Source organism: Mustela nigripes, chromosome 7 (genome assembly GCF_022355385.1).
Source record: "Mustela nigripes isolate SB6536 chromosome 7, MUSNIG.SB6536, whole genome shotgun sequence".
NCBI lineage: Eukaryota > Metazoa > Chordata > Mammalia > Carnivora > Mustelidae > Mustela > Mustela nigripes.
The window spans coordinates 99,013,661-99,034,032 of record NC_081563.1 but is presented as its reverse complement, the minus strand read 5'-3'; positions in this window follow the sequence as shown (position 1 = coordinate 99,034,032).

Genomic DNA, 20,372 nt, shown 5'->3' with positions numbered 1-20,372 from the left:
TTTCTCATCATACTTTCACCCTTCAACTTTAGCATCCATCAAAGGTTCTTGCCTTCAACAATTCTTGCCTGTAGTGTCTGCCTAAAGGTGATTTTCTATTTTCATCATGTCCTCCATGTTTTCAATGTTCATCAGTTGGAAATCAACTGTGAGGCAGAATTTAGCAAGTATTTTCTAAATGTCTGTGCTGTGAGGGAAGCGGGTCAGGGGACCAGCCTTCCTTCTGTTCTCATAAGGATCAGTGCCACTCAGTAAAGCTCCCATTGGCTGTTTGATCCCCACAGCAGCAGCTGTAGAAGGAGGAGGACAGGGTCCACTTCCCTTGGCTCTTCACTGCCCTCTGTTTTCACTCCCACTGTTTTTAACACTGAATGCCCTCCCCACTCACCCTCTAATTGTTCCTACCAGCCTTGGTTCCAGTAAAGACTTAGCAGGGAGCGTTCTTATCCTTCCTCCTCCACAACCTTAACACTTCTCTGGGCTCTCTTTCTCACAGCAAAAAATATTCTACCCTAAAACAGATGAGTTTTCTTATATGTCCCCCACCACACTGTGAGTAAATAACCCATTATTTATTGAGGATTTCTGAACTATTGTGCACCATTTGACATACAAGACTTCCCTGGAAAGGATTTTATGGAGAAAGAATGAAAGTAAAATAGAGTGTTTGTCACAAATACATTTAACCTTTTAAATTGTTTTAAGGTATAATTTACGTACAGTGAAGTTCAGCTTTTCGATGCACTATTCTATGAATTTTGATGAATATATACACTCAGGTAATCATTACCACATCAAGATATAGAAATTTTGCAACTCCTTGGAAAGCTCCTTTGTGCATTCTTTGGTCACCCATCCCTACCCTCACCCTGAGCCCCTGGTAGATACTGATCTACTCTCTGTTCTTTTAGTTTTGTCTTTTCCAGACTGTCATACAAATAGAATCATAAAATATGTAGTCTTTAGAATTTGATTTCTTTCACTTACAATTGTTCTTGGGAAATTCATTCATGTCGTTACTATCAGTACTTCAATCCTTTTTATTGTTGAGAAGTATTCTGCTTTAGAGATTTACCATAGATTATTCATTTACCAGCCACTGGATATCTAGTTGTTTTCAGTTTGGGGTGCAGGAAAGGAAAAATTTAGTTCTAACCTTCAAGGTTCTTCTAGCTACTCTAAGAATTAAATTGACAGGAAACAGAATAATATGAATAAAAAACCCCAAAAAATACAAAAGAGCTTAATTACATGCACATAGAAGCCAAATAATGCAATTGAGACCTAAACAAATGACCAAGACAGGCAGTTTTTATACTTTTTAGAAAAAGAGACAGTAAATCTGTGAGGAACTGACAGGACAAAGAGAATTTAACTTTGGGGGCGCCTGGGTGGCTCAGTGGGTTAAGCCCCTGCCTTCTGCTCAGGTCATGATCTCAGTGTCCTGGAATCGAGCCCCACATCAGGCTCTCTGCTCAGCAGGGAGCCTGCTTCCCCCTCTCTCTCTGCCTGCCTCTTTGCCTACTCGTGATCTTTCTCTCTGTCAAATAAATAAATAAAATCTTTAGGAAAAAAAAACTTAACTTTGGGAGCCTCAATTAGTAAGGACTCTAAACAGAATTTGGGCTGCAATAGCAAATTAGTAAAAAGTAACAAAAGTTGTTTATATAGCTTTCTAGGCTCTAAATTTCCTATCTCTGATGATAAGGATGTCTCTCTGCCTCCTCATACAAGGAGGGTACTTTTCACATGGGAGATTTAATTTTTCCTTTCCAGAGACAAATGGTGGTCAGAGTGCTCTTTTTGCACTGGCTGTCTCTTGAGTAACTTTATTTATTTATTTATTTATTATTTAGTTAGTTATTTTAGTTACTCAGTTATATTATTTAGTTAGTTAGTTATTTGAGGGGGGAGGGGCAGAGGGAGAAGGGGAGAGAGAATCTTTTTTTTAAAAACATTTTATTAATTTAATGAGAGAGTGCACCAGCAAGGGGAAAAGGCAGAGGGAGAGAGAGAAGCAGGCTCCCCACTGAGCAGGGAACCAGAAATGGGGCTTGATCCTAGGACCCTGGGATCATGACCTGAGCCGGAGGCAGACACTTAACTGACTGAGCCACCCAGGTGCCCCTAAGGAGAAAGAGAATCTTAAGTAAGCTCCATGCCCACCACAGAGCCTAACATGGGGCCCACTACCTTGAGCGCCCAAATCAAGAGTTAGACACTCAACTGACTGAGCCACCCAGCTGCCCCTTAAGTAACTTTAATTTAAAACAATCAGTATTTGGGCGCCTGGGTGGCTCAATGGGTTAAGCCTCTGCCTTTGGCTCAGGTCATGATTGCAGGGTCCTGAGATCCAGTCCCACATCGGGCTCTATGCCTGGCAGGGAGCCTGCTTCCTCCTCTCTCTCTCTGCTTGCCTCTCTGCCTAATTGTGATCTGTCAAATAAATAAATAAAATCTTTAAAAAATAAAGTAAAATAAAATAATCAGTATGCCATTTTGCATATTTTGGAGAAGGCTCTGCTTGGTCTCTGCAGGGGGTTATGAATAAATACTACAAACTTTCATGAGCTAGTCTTTGTGTGGACTTCTGTCCTCATTTCTTTCAGGTACATGCCTAGACATGGTATTGATAGGTCATGTGGTTAACTATATAGAGAACATCATAAGAAGCTGCCAAACCATTTTCCAGCATGTCCATAGCTTTTTGCATCCTGACCGGCAACATATGAGAGTTATCCCTCACCCACACTGAACACTTGGATAACTACAAGTGGGGGTTTCATCCCTGTTATTTTAGTCTAGTGATGTTAAGCATTTTCATATGCTATTCAAATCTTTAGTGCATTTCTTACTGGGTCTTTTATTTCCCTATTCCTGAATTTTAAAGAAAAAAATTATAAATTTATTTTTTATTTTTATTTTTTAAAGATTTTATCTATTTATTTGACAGAGATAGAGGGAACATAAGCCAGGGAGGTGGGGAAGGGAGAAGCAGGCTTCCTGCTGAGCAGGGAGCCCAATGTGGGGCTCAATCCCACGACATTGGGATCATGACCTGAGCTGAAGGCAGATAGTTAATGACTGAGACACCCAGGTACTCTGAAAAAAATTTTTTAATGCAGGCTCCAGACTGGGCTTAAACTCACAATCCTGAGTTCAAGACCTGAATTGAGGTAAAGAGTTGGGTGTTTAACCCACTTAGCCTCCCAGGGCCCCTAAAGAAAAAAGATCTTAATTAGATACTTGATTAGTAAATATTTTCTCCCAGTCTGTGCCCTTTCTTTTCATTATCTTTTTTTTTTCTTTTCATTATCTTAACGGTGTCTTTTGAAAAGCAAACATTATACTTTTGATGAAGTCAAACTTAATATTTTCCCCTTTTACAACTGATGCTAATATTCCTTTGTTTTGCTTGATTGTTTATTTGTTAAACGTCCTTGCTCAAATTATTTTCTTCACCCTTGTAGAATTTCTGGAAAATAAAAATACAAGCCTGATTTCTAAAGTCATATCCAAACAGGTCACTTACCTAGCCTTTATGTGACTTAGTGTTCCTATCTGTTAAAGGGAACAACAGTCCTGTCTTCCTAGGGGAATTTTGTGTTCCTTTCTGGATAAAAGCCAAGAGATTTGCCTGAAGCGGGAAGGAAAAAAATGGCTGGGCTTTGAGGGTTCTATGTTAGCAGCAGCTGGTTGAAGAGACAAAGGGAAGTGAGGATTTACAGTGGAAGAAATGGTGGGACCAAGATTTGTTATTGGATCCTCACCTGCAGGAAGAGAAGGAGAAGCTATAAGCAGAGAGAATTCAGAGAGGAACTGCTTTCCCTCGACATGGCTAGACTCCAGAGCTCCACAGTGAGAAAAGGAAAGGCTGGGAAGCAGACATAAACAATTCTCAATATTCAACAAATTTAAGAGAAATTCCAAAAATTGAAAAAAAATTTTTTTTAAAAATCCAGGTGTTTTAATTTTCGATGATGTCATTACCACTTCCTGGGGAGAGGTACTTTCCTGTGGAAGTATTGTCTGGCCTCAGGTCCTTTTAGGAGGTTCATAAGAAAGTAAAAAGGGAGACCTCATTCATCAAATCTGAGGATTCTCATGTCCTTGTGTATGCCAGTAACCCTCCATAGGTGCACACACCTTCCTGCTGAGATGTCCACGTGCAAGGAGGCTCTGTCCCAATACCGCAGAATATAATTGATCATGAGTGATCCCATAATGCAATCTGCCAAAAAAAAATTGAAGTGAGCCTCTTCAGAAAGCCGAAGTTCATTTCTCTTCATTCCATTTCAGTGCACCAGGCTTCTTTCTCTTCCTAAAGACAAATGGCTTCAGAGAGAGACCTAGGGCTCTTGATGCCATAACCAGGTGACTCCACTCAGATGTCTTGCCCCGTTACGTTCCATGTCATGGTACTGGTTTGTCTTCAGAAGAAGATGTCTATCTGTGGCATTAAAATCAGGCATTTTAGGTGCTAGGTGGCCCTCCCACCCCAGCCCACCCTTAACTGGACTGCTGATAGAGCAATTGCCTCACCCACCTCGCAAGTAATTGTGCATCTCTGTTCAAGTAGGATGAGATAGGATCTTATCAGACAGGACTTCACCAGCTGGAACCAGAAATAAATCTGTCCATCTGGCCTGGGCAACGTGCCCTCCTGGAAAATTACTGAATAGCGCCAAACTTCATAAAAATACATTCCTTAAAATGCCAGCAGAAGGCACAGACTTATGGAGAAATGAAGAAATTATGCAGCCTGCGTAACGCGCGATTCATCACCAGGCTTGGGCAGTGGAAATGAATGCCCACCCGGACTCTGTGCCAGGAACATTAATAATTAGTTCATGAGGACTGTCGTGCAGGAACATCCTGGCTGCGATTCAGATTCTGGGCGTGAAAGAATGTGATGTAAACACCGTGAGACTATAAAGTCATGAGGTATTTGGTCCTGTGTGGGCTGGGAATCAGAAGCAACCCTCTTGCTGTGGAGAGAAGGCACAAAATGATGGCTCTGAGGATGTCTGTATGGGTTGGGGAAATTTGCCAAGTTAATTCTGGCTGCCTCGTCTTCTCTCTTACTGCATCCTTTACCGAACTTTGGGTTTTGTTATCTTCCTCCTCACAAAGAGGAAAGCTCTCAGGCTGATGGGCACCATGGGCCTCCTTGTAGCTCTTCCACCACCACCTCCTGCTCACCGTGGCCTTTGTGCCTCCTTGCTGGCCTTCCTGCTTTCTCCCTCTCATGAGCCACCTTACCCTGTGCTATGGGCTGAATTGTGCCCCCGCCCCCAACATTTGTATGTTCTAGTCCTACTACCCAGCACCCCAGAATGTGACTATATTTGGAGCTAAGGCCTTTGAAAAGGTCATAAATTCAAATGAGGTCACATGGATGGGCCTTGATCCAATGTCAGTGGTGTCCTTATAAGAAGAGATTATGGGGAGCCTGGGTGGCTCAGTCCAACTCTTGATTTCAACTCTGGTCATGATCTCAGGGTCATGGGGTTGAGCCCCCCGTTGGGCTCCATGCTGAGCATGGAAACTGCTTGACATTCTCTCTCTCTCTGTGTCCCTCCTGCTCCTACTTGCACACACACACTCTCACTCTAAAAAGAAAGAAAAAGAGGAAGAGATTATGACCCAGGCTGGTTTAGAGAGAAGACCATGGGAGGACACAGAGGGAAGACAGGCAGCCTTCTACAAGCCAAGGAGAAAGGCCTCAGCTGACATCTGGATCTCAAACTTCCAGCCTCCAGAAGTGTGAGAAAATGAATTCCTGTTGTAAGCCACCCAGTCTGTGGTACTTTGTTTCGGCTGCCCCAGCAAATGAATGCATCCTACTGCTCCAAAGAATCACTCCACCCTGTTCCTCAGGAACTGACAGTGTCCTGTTGCTCCCTAACGAATAAACTACAAAGGTCTGACCCTGGCACAGCAAACTTATTTTTGTGGTATGATCCTCCCCTATCTTACCTTACTGTGTTCTGTATGTTTGTGCATTCATGTCCCTTGTCTCAGTCCCTTGTCACACCCTGTCATCCCTTTACCTGTCTGTTCCTATGCAGGCATTGTTATTCCCTCAGTCACTGGGTCCCCTTCTCTAAAGAGCCTTCTTTGCTTGCCTAGCTAAGAAGACAGCTGCCTCCCATGCTCCTTTTTTAATGGCCTATGTCATTCCTACCTTATATCCTAACTATCTCTATACATGTTCTCCCATGAGGCTAGGAGCCATGCCCAATTCAATTTTGTATTCCTTCCCATCTCCAGCACACTGTACACATTCTCTAACAGTATTTGTTGAATGAATAAAATAAATAATTTGTGATTTATAATGGCTGTATGACCTACTATCCTGGAGCATTTTTGTTTAATTTTTATTATTTATTTTTTATTGTTAGATTTTTTTGAATTAAAAATTCAATTTAAGAAAATGAAAGAAAATATTTGGTAAAATTCATATACACAAACTTTAGTTAAACATTAATAAGAAAAATTTGGTAAAATTCATAACACAAAATTTGCCATCTTAACTATTTTTAGATGTACAGTTTGGTAGGTTAAGCACATTCACACTGTTGTATACCCAATCTCTAGAACCCTTTTCATCTTGCAAAACTGAAACTTTAAACTCACTGAATAGCAACTCCCCATCCTCACATAGTCCCAACCCCTAGCAATCACTCTTTTACTCTGTCTCTGAACTTGACTGCTCTTGATATGTCATGTAAGTGGAATCAAACAGCATCTGCCTTTTGGTGATCAGCTTATTTCAATCAGCATAATGTCACCATGTTCATCTGTGTTGCCACATGTGTCCAAATTTCCTTTCTTTTTAAGGCTGAATAATGTTCCATTATATGTATAGAGAGAACATGGAAATGTTCAATAGGAAAAGCTGTCCACTCTTGCAAAGGAGAAAGGACTTCAGAATTCCATTCATCCATCAGTGATGTTCATCTGTCAATGGACACTTGAGTTGAATCTACCTTTTGCTTATTATGAATAATGTTACCAAGACTATGGATATACATCTAACCCTTTGAGACTCCGCTTTCAGTTCTTTTGGATACCTACCTAGATCAAAAGGTAATTCTATTTTTAATTTTCTGAGCAACTGTCAGAGCATTTTTGCTTTAAGAGTTTTCTAAAAGGGGGCACAGGGAAAGAAGATGAACCAGGTTTTTGTGATCAAATAAATCTGGGTACAAATGTTGGCTAGACCACATACTATCCTTTAGTATGTCTCTTATTTCACTGCCTTGTGGTATACTCCTCTCTAAAAGGGATATTTCTATCTACCTTATAGAGTCATTGTATAGAGTAGAGATGGTAATATATGGAGAGAACCTACACATACAAGACCCTTAAACACGTTAGTTCGCCACTCTTTGATAACTGTTTGAATGGAAATGCTTTACCTAAAGACATGAAGCTCTGGCAAGAGAATTTTAAACATCAGAGGCATCTGGCTGGGACAGCCACCATGGCGGGGTTCTGAGGAACCCACATGCTGTCTTGCACCACATGGGGTAAGCAGCTAAGTCTTCTACACCTCCCTAAGTCAGGCCAGTTTGGGCTCTCACATTGCAAAGAAACATCCTTTCCATGGTCTACGTACTGTGCCACATTCCCCACCTTTTGTGCTTTTTGAAGGTGATTTTTCTGTTTAAAATGGCACCCAGCACAGTGCTAATGTGCTGTGTAGTGTTTCTCAGATAAGCTTCGTTCCGGCATGTGTTATAGTGTGTTGGCTGTGAGATCAGGGTTAATGACCTAATAATATGTATTTAATATGATGTTTTACCAAAAAGTCATATAAAACAAGGCTATGAGGTCATTGGTTGATGAAAATGTGACCAGAGGCTCATGGGAATGATACCTTGTATTTCTCCTAGGAGCAATGAGCGGTTCAGTATTCTCTCCTTCGTGGCTCATGATGACTTTCTAGAACAGCACTCTGGCAAATAAAAGCATTGACTATATTTTGGTGTAAAATACTGTTCGGGGTTGGAAATGGTGGATGGAACTGGAAGAAGTTGCTTAAATAGCAGGACTGGGCCTAATCTTGTTGCTGGAGAGTCAATGGCAGCGTAACATGGTTAGATTTTTAAACCCTGATGTGAGACAGATAGATTTGAAGAAAGATGTACGTGAGGGGAGGTTGGATTCAAACTACCCTCCAGGATTTGGTACTTGGATCAGCCAGCTGCCCACAATACATGGGTGCACATACACTTCTAAAGTATGATCCTGTTATATATAAACAATAAATCTTAGAATACTACATCAAAAACTAATGATGTACAGTATGGTGACTAACAGAACATAATAAAAAATAATGATTAAAAATAAAGTATGATCCTGGATGTGCTATGGACTGAAATGTGTCCCCCTCCTTCTCCAGATTTACACATGAAAACCCTAAACCCCAGTGCAGTGGTATTAGGAAGGAGGGGGTCTTTAGGGGGTGGTGAGGGTTAGAGGACATCACCACGGTAGGGCCCTCATGATGCAATTAGTGCCCGTTTAAGGACGGACCCCGGGGAGGTTGCTCATTCTCTCTCTGCCATGTGAGGACACAAAGAGAAGGCAGCTGTCTGCAAGCCAGAGGAGAGCTCTCACCAGAAACCTCCCATACAGGCACCCTGCTATTAGACTCCTAGCCCCACCCCCTGAGCTGTAAGAACACAGATTTCTATTGTTTCAGTCAACCAGTCTATGGCATTTTGTTTTGACAGACTGAGCAGACTAAGGCAGTATGCAAGCTCAAAAAATCCTAAAGACTATTTCAAAGAAAAAGCAGGCAGGCACTTTTTTTTTAAATTTTAATTTTTTGGTTGGAATAAAAATCAACTTAGAGGTTAGCTGTATGGTTATCTTTCTACTGGAATACCCACGCAAAGAGGAAAAGCCATTGGATAGTATCTAATTTGCATTTCTTCCTTTCTCTGATTGATTACACACACACACACACACACACACACACACACAGAGTCATTCCCAGGCATTGATTCTCTACTTTGGAACACATAAGAAAGATCAATGGATTGAGAGACAAGAGATTTTAGTTCTCGCCCCAATTTTGCCACCGACTCGATGGTATCTCTGTGTCTTGGTTCTTCAGTGCTTACATGAGGACAATTATGTTGTCTCAGCTCAACCCAGATCAGAAAGTCACAGCTGTTAAGATAAACAGATCATAGATGTAAAAAGAAAAAGTTAAAAGGCTGTAAAGATGCAAAGTATGAACATGGCAGAAATAGAAATTGCCTCTGAATCGCTGGGAATCCAAGCCTGAAATAATTCTTGGAAGCAAGAAAGTCATTTGGGACTTCGTAAGTGTCACATTGCTCTTCATGGTTTAAGAACACGGGAGTAGCTAAGAGATGTTACTAGGGAAATGCATTCCTACCACTTGACAATAGTCATTTGTGTGGAACTCCATTTTTATTCTCATCTGTATGACAAATATACCCATATGCGAACCAGGTCCTGCATCAACTAAAATTCGGGGGGGGGGGGGGCAGAAAAAAAGAAAAAGAAAAGAAAATTTGCACTGAAAACCGAAGTGGCTAATGGATTGGTTTATCCTGACTGCAGAGGGCTGCGTAGTTGGTCTGTGCTGAGTATCATTCTCAGTGTTTGGGGAGAACCCAGCAGCTCAAGCTCCAATCTGTGCCTCTGAGAAGATAACAATGCAGTTGGGGATAAGAGATTGACACTAAGAGCTGCTAAATGGAGCAGGGAAGTAGTACAAGAGATGTCACCGGCAGATTTGTGACAAGTGCTGACAGTGTGTCAAGATTTCAGAGAAGGAAGAGGTGAAAGAAAGCAGAGCTAATCACTGAATTTCCTACCAGAAAGAAGGGACTCGAGTTGGCCTTGGTGACTGCTGAGGATTTGGGGAGGAAGAGAGGACAAGGAGGGTGCCTCAAGTGGGAGCAATATGGGTTAGAGAAGTCACGTGCATATCAATCAGCTGGGACCACCTAAGCAAAGTCTTTATGTGCCTTGTGACTGATGGCACAGCTGGGCTCAGACTGTGGTCATACATCTGCTAATCCCATAGCCCAGGCCACAATTCCCTCTCCTGCTTCCTTCGGGTCTTCCAAGTGACTTCCAAGTGACTGAACACCAGAAATTATCATTTAAAACAGCGATGTCCACCATGAGTGGCGTGGAAACTCAATACCTTTTTGAAGTATATTAGTAGGTCTTGCCCTAAAAATAGACACATGTGGTCAGAAAAGCTTAGGACACGCTACATACCAGAACCCCAGTGGAGATTTTCCATGCACATTAATAGATGTACCAGATTGATTTTGGTAACTTGGCCCCATTCCTGCCCCTATTTTATAAGATTTAAAGATTCTTTGACAGTGGAGCACAATACAGAGATACTTGTCTAGATGAAAGGCAAAACTCTGTTAGTCACAGCTCTGAAGGAGAGAAGGGTGCCACATAGGGCCATGCAGGGGGATTGTACTGGGGGACAGGCTTAGAGAAAACTAGGCATGCAGGGACATCTTAGGTACGGCAAGCAGGGTGGGGTTAGCAAGGTATCATGAGCTATCTGGGACCGGCAAACCTGAATGATCATGTGCGCTTCAGAGCATAGGTCTGTCTCTAATGGTCCAGTACCTGACCCCAGCAATTCTGGTGGGTGCGTGAGGGCCGACAGTGATCATTGAAATGGTTGGGGTGTGGACTTAATCAGGGCAAGTGACAGGCCTCTAACCAGGGCCTCAAAGTGGGTCAGGACAGCATTTCCAAACAACAACAACAACAATAAAATGTGTCACTCCTTTCTGGGATCTCTGCAAAATTCTAGGAACTAGAAGCCTGATATCTATGTTACTAAGGTTTCCCTGAGGGGCAGGGCTCCCTGATTAAATGCTGCCAGGCAGAGGCGCTGATCTAAAATAAAAGGGAGAGAAGAAGGGAGAGAAGATCTATTGTTTCTCTAGCAAGTGGCAGGAGCATATATGATATTGGTAGATAAAAAGCTTTATGGTCCTTTCCTGATATTCCCCTGCACCTCAGCGTCAGGGTTGGAGATTCCGGTGGTATCCCTGTGCCTTCCCGACCCTTGTGATCCTTGGATCTAATGGTACCTTCACTGATCTTGCAGCTCTGGCCCTTTCAATGGGGTCATAAGTCTCCAGTGCCCCATAGCCAATCCTTTCTGCCAGAATTCTAATGTGGTTGCTGCTTTCCTGACTGGGCCCCAAGAGCATAGCATAGGTAAACTTCTGAGAGGCCTTTCTGTAAAACAAAGCAAAATAATTTAAATGAGCATTTCCCAAACATTTCTGACCATAGAACCTACCGCCCAACATCCCCGTCCCCCCGGAGGAAATACCTTCTCATCTCCTTGGAATCTGTGTTCCATGATACACTCTGGAAAATACCTAAGCATTTGTAGAAGGAGAGCTAGGAATCCATAAACATGAGCTTATCTCAGCTGTGTGACCTTGGGTAAGTCACATCACTTCTCCAGCCTTTAGTTTCTTCACTGGATCAAAGAAAGAGCTGGATGAAGTTCCCTGGCATTTTTTGCAATTCTAACATTTTTCGATTCTGTGAGACCTGGTGTCCTAAAAACTACCACTGTTCAGGTAGTAAAAGCAAAAACAAAACAAAAAACCCTGTTTTTTACTTTGTCGTCTCTTCCTTTTTGGCTACATTTGCATGGATATTTTGAGATACGAGCTAGGAAAATTCCCAGAGAACTGGCAGCAAGTAAAGAAATGCCGGGTAGCTCTTACCAGAGTGTCACGCTGCTTCTAGAATATTAGTTCTGAACCTAGAAATATGGCCCTTTCCGAACATGTTCACTTTTGCATTGCCAGAGGAAAAAAGAGACGCAAGGAGGAAAGATCCAGCACTCGACGTGAGCCATTTTAATGGGTAACAAGCTCCCTGTCACTGGGGACATTTGAGCGGAGACTAGAGATGAGCTTGGCAGGGATCACAAGGAATAAGTTTTGTCTCTTGAGAGTGTGGTGGCTAAAAGGGAAGGCACAGATCATCTACACAGATTCCCACATTTTACAGATGATGAAATGAAGGACCAGAGATGTCATATGGATTTCCCAAGGTCACACAGCTAGTCAATAGCAGAACTGGGAGAAAGGCCCAGGGCATGTCCTTGCTCTCCACTATGTTATTCTGCATGCCTGGAATTCATTTTTCTTTCTAGAAGTAGAAGTCTCTCCCTGAACATTTATTCTAGATAAGGAAGCAAAGTTATTAAGCTTGACCTGGGCAGCACTCCAAGTTGCCAGGTACTGGGGGAGGCTGACAGGGTTGGAAAGTCAGAAGTCAACCTTTTGCCCTCAGACTTCTTCTCTTCAGCATCCTTGGGGTGGAGAGCCCATGCTTCAGCCCTGCTGTGCCTTCTGATGTCAGCCCAGCCATCGGGCTTCTGAACACCCCGCACGGCACCCTCTATCCCCCCAAAGACAGCCCCTCCTGCCTCCTGCTGCAAAGTCGGTCTCCACAGGCAACGTGGAGAAACCAGCCTGCACATAAGCCTCTCCCGCACGGTTTGTTCTCAAACTACTCCTCCCAGAGAGGCTACAACATGGAGCCTGGGGGCGGCACCATTTTTCACGCTGGCGGCTGGGAGCCAGGACCGGGGCTTCCTTTGCTAACTGCTTGACAGAATCCACGTTGGCATTCTCTGCGCAGCTGGTAGTGGGTGTGTGTGGAGGGTAATGGCCTTTTCTTTTCTTATCCAACTGCTTTTATTATCCAAATGCTCTTGAGAGGAGAACCAAACACTGCTCGGGAAGTACAGAACTGTGACTGTGACTGTGCAAGAGGAGTCAGTGCCTGAAGTGAACCCCATTTCAGCCAGAGCCTTTTTTTCCCCCCCAAAGAAAACCCAAGAGTGGTAGAGGAGAAAGGAATAAAGTGCTAAAAACCTTTGAGGTTTTCTCTTTTCCAGAGAATGATAGAAACAAAGACAAAGTAACCTATAGTAAAAAAAAAAAAAAAAAAAAAAAAGTCTGAGTTTTAAGTAAGCTGTTTGTTCCTTTTGTGTGGGATTCGGTGAGACCTTGTGAAAACTTCTAACAGGGAAGAAGCCAGGGACAGTAGGGAAAAGGCAGTCCTGACTTTCTGACATGCTGTGCTCGGGGATTCTCTGAGAAGTCAAGAGGGTAGATTAGATTAGGAGAGTTTGGGCCTTACACCTTTTTTTGGTTGCTGCTCAGGGTTAACACGAAAGCGCCACCTTTAACCCTGCTCTGATCTCTCGGGCCCACGTTGTAGTGTTTCGAGTCTCTGTTGATGATTTCCCTTTGATTCCACATCTGTGGTCACTCCCCAGTTCAGCTCACCGCCGTCACTTGCCTTTTACTCTTCTCACTGGTTTCTCACTGACAATGCTGCATTCTCCACATGCTGCAGTTGGCTCCTGGAGATGACCCTCTCAAGCACAGATTTAATTCTGTGAGTCCCCTGTTCAAAATCCTCTGCTATCTCAACCCTGAATTTTTTTTCATGATCTAGCCAATTCTCCGTCCTTTTGGCCTACCCCGGGAACAGACCCCCATCTCCAATCTTGCTCTTGTTTTTTATCCGAGATCTATGAACTTTCAGAGGAAAGATGTAGCTTAATCTGTACTCTTCATACTTGAGGATTATCAGCCACATGAGCAGGGCTTAAGTAGTGTGTCCCCACACCTTGTGCCCACCCTCTTTATGGAGCAAAGGGAGTGTCCGTGATTATTCCTCTGGGTAGGACAAGTGGCTGGAAAGAGGTTTATTCATCTGCTAGATGTCTGTTAAGATAGTAAGCTCTCTGCTAAGCTTCCAGCATACATTAGGAAAGCAGACAAGCAAGATTTTTGCTTGAGGAGGAGCTTAAATTTCAGTGGGAGATGCAGATATGAACAACTAACTAAAAGTAATAATTATAGATAAAAACTACCCAGGTGGTATGCTGTCATCACAGCAGGGAGGGATGTTAGAGTTATCTAGTAAGGACTGTGGGGCAAGACACTGAAGCATAAAGCATGAGAAAGAGGTTCTTGTGGGGCACTGTCTTTTGGAGAAGGAATGGACCTGGAACGGTAGAAAACGGTGGCCTGCAGATTGTACACAGTAGGAAAGGGCATTGCACCAGCTGGCTCCTCCTGCCTTCTGGGAGAGATACAACAGAGTAAAGCCCACAAGATAATTCGCTGTCCCTCCTTCTTCTATTAAGCCCTGTATTTGAATTCCTAGCAATGCATTAAGGCAAGAAAAAGAAATAAAAGATGTAAATATTGGAAAAGAAGTAAAGGCATCTTTATTTGCAGATAACATATTGTATACATATAAAATGTAAAGAATGGATTAACTCCTAGTCAATCTATCAAGGTCACAGGATACAAGTTTAATGTAAAAAAATACCAAATTTTTTCTATACCAGGAAGAAACCATTGGAAAAAATGACAGTAAAAATAACAACATTGTTTATATTAGCATCACAAAACATTAAACTTATTGTATTAAATCTAATGAAAGATGGACAAGACCTCCATGCAGAAAACTATAAATATTGGTGAGAAAATTAAAGGTCCTAAATAAGTAAGGTGAAATACCATGTTTATGAAATGGAAAACTCAAAATTGTTAAACATGATAAATCTCCTTAAATTGATCCAAACAAATTTTTTATAGGAATTGAAAACATTTAAAATTATGAAAATGAAAAAAAGTATGAAAATGAAAAATCTTATAATTTTGGAAAAGAGAACAAGATTGAAGAACTTACACTACTTGATTTCAAGACTTATTATAAAGCTACAGCAACTGAAACACTGAGGTACATCAATGTACCAGTTGACACACAGAAACATGTAACAGAACTCACAGCCGAGAAATAGGATGGCACATTATGGTGAAATGGTTCTGAACAAAGGACTCAATGAGAGTCAATAAAGAAAGGAAACCCCTTTCAACAAATGGTTATGGAACAACTGGATATCTGCAATATTGTAATTTAGAAGAATATATATCTGATCAGTCATTTGTCCAAAATATATTTCTCATACATTTGGTCTTTATCCATGGTTCCTGACTTACAGCTCCCAAAACTTTTGGAATTTCCTGAGTGATAAGAGCAATGGGAACATCTTTTGTTATAATACTTGGTCTCTTGAGTTCCTAAAATAATTTTAGAGCCACAAAGGTGAACTGAGTATCTTATTTTTCATAATAAGCCTCTTTCCACAATAACCAGTTTTATATTAAGAATGACTTTTGGAAATCACTTAAGGATGGAGGTTGGTTGCCAGGGGAACTAACCATAAATAGAAGGTTGGAATATTCAGTACCCCTCTTTCTGGGGAGAAGGGATTGAACCAATCACCAATGACCAATTATTTAATTATCCATACCCTTGCATTAACAAAACTTCCATGAAAACTCAAAAGGAGGTGGTTTGGAACACTTCAGGGTTGGTGAACACTGTTGGTTTGGGGACAGTGTCACATGCCAAGACATCATGTGGGCTCCAGGCTCTTAGGCTGTACCTGGCCTTATGCTCTCTGCCATCTGCTCCTGAGTTTATATCCTTTTAGTTTAGTTTATGTTCTTCAAATTTGCCTATTGTGTTCCAGTTATCTACATGTCAATCATTACCTCACTTCTTCATTGTCTTGATTGTTGACGCTTTATAAAAAGTCTTGAAATGAAATAGTGTTTATATCCTTTCATAATAAGCCAATGATCTAGTAAGTCAAATGTTTCTCTGAGTTCTGTGAGTTCCTGGAGCGAATTAAGTGAACCTAAGGAGGGGGTTGCTGGAACCTTCAGGCTATAGCTGGCCAATCAGAAACAAAGGTGACAACGTGGAATTGTAATTGGCATCTGAGGTAGAGGGCAGCCTTGGGGGTCTGAGCCCTTAACCTGTAGAATCTGATGCTGTCTCTGGATAGAAAGTGTCAGCATTGAGTTGAATGAAAGGATACCCGGCTGGTGTCAGAGACTTGCTTGTTGGTAGTGCAGGAAACTTCCTCCCACCATATGTATATTATAATTGAGTTCAGAGCCTTTTAATATTCATAGAAAAATACTTTGATCCTTACTTTGCACGATATCCCCAAATTACTTTAAGATTAATCATAGTCTGAAGCATGAAAACTAAAATTATAAAGCTTCCAGAAGGAAAAATAAGGAGACTATTTTCCTAACATGGGGTAGCCAATTTTTTGTTGCTGTTTTAAAAGACACAGAGTAGAAAAGAAAAAAAAAGGGGGGGGTTAATTGAGCTTTGTCAAAATATAAATTTCTCAACAAAGACATCATTAAGAGAGAGAACAGGCAAACCATACACTGTGGGAAAGGACAAAGGACGTATTAGAGAACGCTTACATATCAATCATAAAAAGACAACAATCTGACAAAAATGGACACAGACTTACACAGACATTTGACAAAAAAAAAAAAAGATATAAGAAAGGCCATTAAGCATGGAAATCAAAAACCTTACTGAAATACCACTTACCCACTGTAATGGTTAAAATTTTTTAAAAAGGCTATTGATACCTAGTCTTGGCAGGGATATGGAACAACTGGAACTCTTGGTCAATTCTACAGTGAGATCATAAAATGCTGTAAAAAGTAGTTGATGATTCTTTATAAGTTAAACATACAGTTAACATATGAAATGGAAATTACATTCCTAAGTGTGTAACAAGAGAAATAAAATGCATGTACACACATGCTACAAAAATATTCATAGCCACTATATTTGTAGTAGCCCCAAATTGGAACAATCCTATTATTCATCCACAGGTGATTGTGTGAACAAATTAAAGTGTATCTATACTTGGCAAACCACACAGTGATAAAAATAAATATACTACTGATACAAACAACATGGATGAATCTCCAAAATATGTTGAATGAAAGCAGTCACTCCTAAGGGTAATGTAGTATATAATTACAATGATGTGAAAGTCACAAACAGACAAAACTAATTTATAATGATACAGATCAGCATAATGATTGACTCTGTGGGCCATTGATGAATGTCATGAGGAAACTTCCAGAAGTGACGCAATGTGCTGTATTCTGTTTGGGGTAATCGTTCCAGAAGTGTTTATACTTTTCAAAGCTTAGCAAACTATACACCTAAAATATGTGTATTTCAATGGACATAAACTGCACCTCAACTAAACAAGAACTGTGCTTCCCTCTTCCCACTCCCTGAGAATAATGTTCAGGAAGCGTGGTTGGTAGAATGGGGAAAAGTCTGGGATAGGAAACTTACGCCTTTGTGCTGTTTTTATCAGACCTTTTTGTTCAAATTGTCTGGGTTGCTTCATTTGGTGGTTGTAAAGATTAATAACATAACCACTACCAATAAAAAAATAACACCATGTATGTGAAATGCATCTTTCTTTACAATAAAAGAAGTGTTTTTTCTTTTCTTTTCTTTTCTTTTTTTTCTGAGCAGCACAGAATCAGATGTGAACCTACAGATAGGGGTGAGATGCTTCAGTTGATGCAGAAGCAGGAAAATGAGAGGGGTAGGGACTTTCCTCTTTCCTTCTCTCCCAGACATTGGACCCGGAGGCACCTCTGCTCAGCAGGAAATAGTATGAAAGCCATGAAAGGGATTCTTTTGTGCCTCACTCATCACATTGTCCTCCGCTAGAAAATCTTGGTAAATACTGTTATAGAACCTCGCAGCCTTGCTGGAAACATAATTTCTCAGCTTGCGAGACGCTCAAATAATAGAGCTTGGCTGGCACCTGTCCTCACCTACTCATTGAGCACAAATCCAAACCATGATATTTGGATTTGTGTCCTCCATTGGAACCCATTTCTGGCTTTTGCATACCAGGGTCCAATACACAAAGGGATGAATAAGTACTAGCGAGTCTTGCCCAATTTTCTTTTTTCATCATTAGCTTTGTTTTTTGTTTTTTTTCTTTCTTCTAGCTCTTTTCCTGTTTTTATGTCGTTCTTTTCTTTCTGATCTCCACCTGCTTGTCTGGTGTTTGGCCCCTGCTCTCTCTGGACCTCAGAAAAGAAAGGGATATATTCATGACTATAAATCCCCCTTTCTGGGAATTCATTGCTCTGCAATTCTCCACTCAATACCTGATAATGGGCAGGTAGTTAAAGGGGAAGGGGCACAGGTAAGCACAGACAGGAATGAATACATGTACAGAAAATGCTGAATGATTTGAAAGAAGCGCTGGCTGAGGGTGTGCCCTGAGGTGCATATGCCTCAAATTACATTAAGATCACTCATAGAACACTGTGGTTACTCCCTCTCGAAAAGATTTTTAAGCATTAATTAATGAGTGATTAGTTCAGCCTCATGAGTTATCGCTCTAATAAAATGGGTGTTGAAGCACGAATCACAGCCAGTTTCCGTGCATTATTGCTATTCTAACAGACCTCTCTAATTCAACAATTAGGAAGCATGAAATGTGGTTTAATAGACATAATTTGATGATATAAAATTGTTCATCTTGTGTGAGCCATTCATCTTTGTTAATACAGTTCAGGTCACATGGAAAATGACTCTTTTGAGTAGGACCTACAGTGGTTTTTGGTTTTCCTCCCTGTCCTCTCTACAGTCTGTTCTGGGAAACCAGGAGGGAGGTTTTTCCAATACAATCTCTTTTATCAACTCTGTGATCTCAAGCAAGCCACACCATCTTGTCGGGTGGGATGGTGTGGTTGACATGTATGTCTTAATTGCACAATAAAATCGGGCTCTGGGGGCAGATACCCATTCTTCTGTCTCTCATGTGTATCCCCATAATGCTTAGACATTATGATTAGCAAGTATTTTGACTACATAAAATTGAATTTCAATCATTTAGTTGAATTAAAAATAAAATGAGAAGATCTTCATGTGGAATTCGGCAGATTCACATAAAGCGTAGGCAATTTATTAAGTCACATTTGTTTCTCTACAGTGGTTTTCATTTCATTCATTCTAAGGGCATTAAGAATGTCATAGCTTCCTCCACAGAACCTCCAGTCTGCTTTCCAGCACCATCGCCATCCAGCCCTGATCCTCTCTGGTTTCACTCAGCCACATTTGAGCTTCCAACATCATCTTTGTCTAACATCGAGTCCCTGGACAAATCTCTCTGTATGTGAGCCTCTCCTTCAATCTCTGGTTTTATCATTCATGATCCTTTTGAAGTTGCTTCTCAGAGAAACTGGATAATTTAATAGAAGGGTTTATATTTTCTTATTTTAACATATATTAATTTAGTGACAACTGTCTTGCTTATTCTTTGAGAGTGTAATGTTATTTATTCTTTTTAGTGCTTATTGGCCAATTCAGCAAAAATGTACACTATTCTGAATGTGAACATGAAAAGGAACAGAATGGCAATGGCTGACATTGAAATTGATTAAGAAGGGAATATTCTGGGTTCTTCTTGCTCTGCTGATAACTTAACTCTTCATGTAACCACGGACAAGATTCTAAGCCTCTCAAAACCCCACTTTATTTATCTATAAAGATAATTATACCTCTTAAGGTTGCTGTTAAAATAAATTGAGATAATTGATGTGGGAAAGCTTTCAAAAAAGAAGAGTTCTGTACAAAGACAAAGTTAACAATGTAGTTGTGCGTGACAAAGCCTAACGCGGTGGCCTTTCTTCTACAGGGCTGGTTGGATAAAATGTACTTGTAATGTCCTTTAGTGCCTCAGTCCGCAGTGTCCCAAACCAGACTTGGCATCTTCCTGCAGAAGCTGTGATTTTACTATGTTCCGTAATTTGGCTAATCATGTCACCATCTTGGTCACTCAGACCTAAAACATTGACATTGAAGCCATCTTTGACTTGAGCAGCCATACCCCATTTTGGATAGCATCATTCCGATTAATGCCTGCTGACCCCATAGATTAGTTTTTGAACACTGCAAACCAGGTGTCTCAAAATAATAGGCATTTATTTTCTGAAAGTTCTGGAAGTTAGAAGTCCAAAATCTGGTATCGGTGAGGTCGGTTCCTTGAGGAAGTTGTAAGGGAAAATACATCCCATGTCTCTCTCCTCGCTTTTAGTGGTTGCCAACAATCCTTGACGCTTCTAGACATATCACTCCAATCTCTGCTTCCATGTTCACATGGGATTTTTCTCCTTGTGTCTCTCTGTCTCCACCCCATTCTTAGAAGGACACCAGTCATTGGGGTGAGGGCCCACTCTAATACAGTTTGACCCCATCTTAACCTGATTACAACCCTATTTTCAAATAAGGTCATATTTACAGGCATTGGGAATTAAGACTTAAACATATTTTGGGGGGAGATATAATTCTGAAACATTATCAAAAGATCCCTTTTACTCTTCAGAGTGCCTAGTTTGAATAGCCACTAAACACTCTTTGACTCT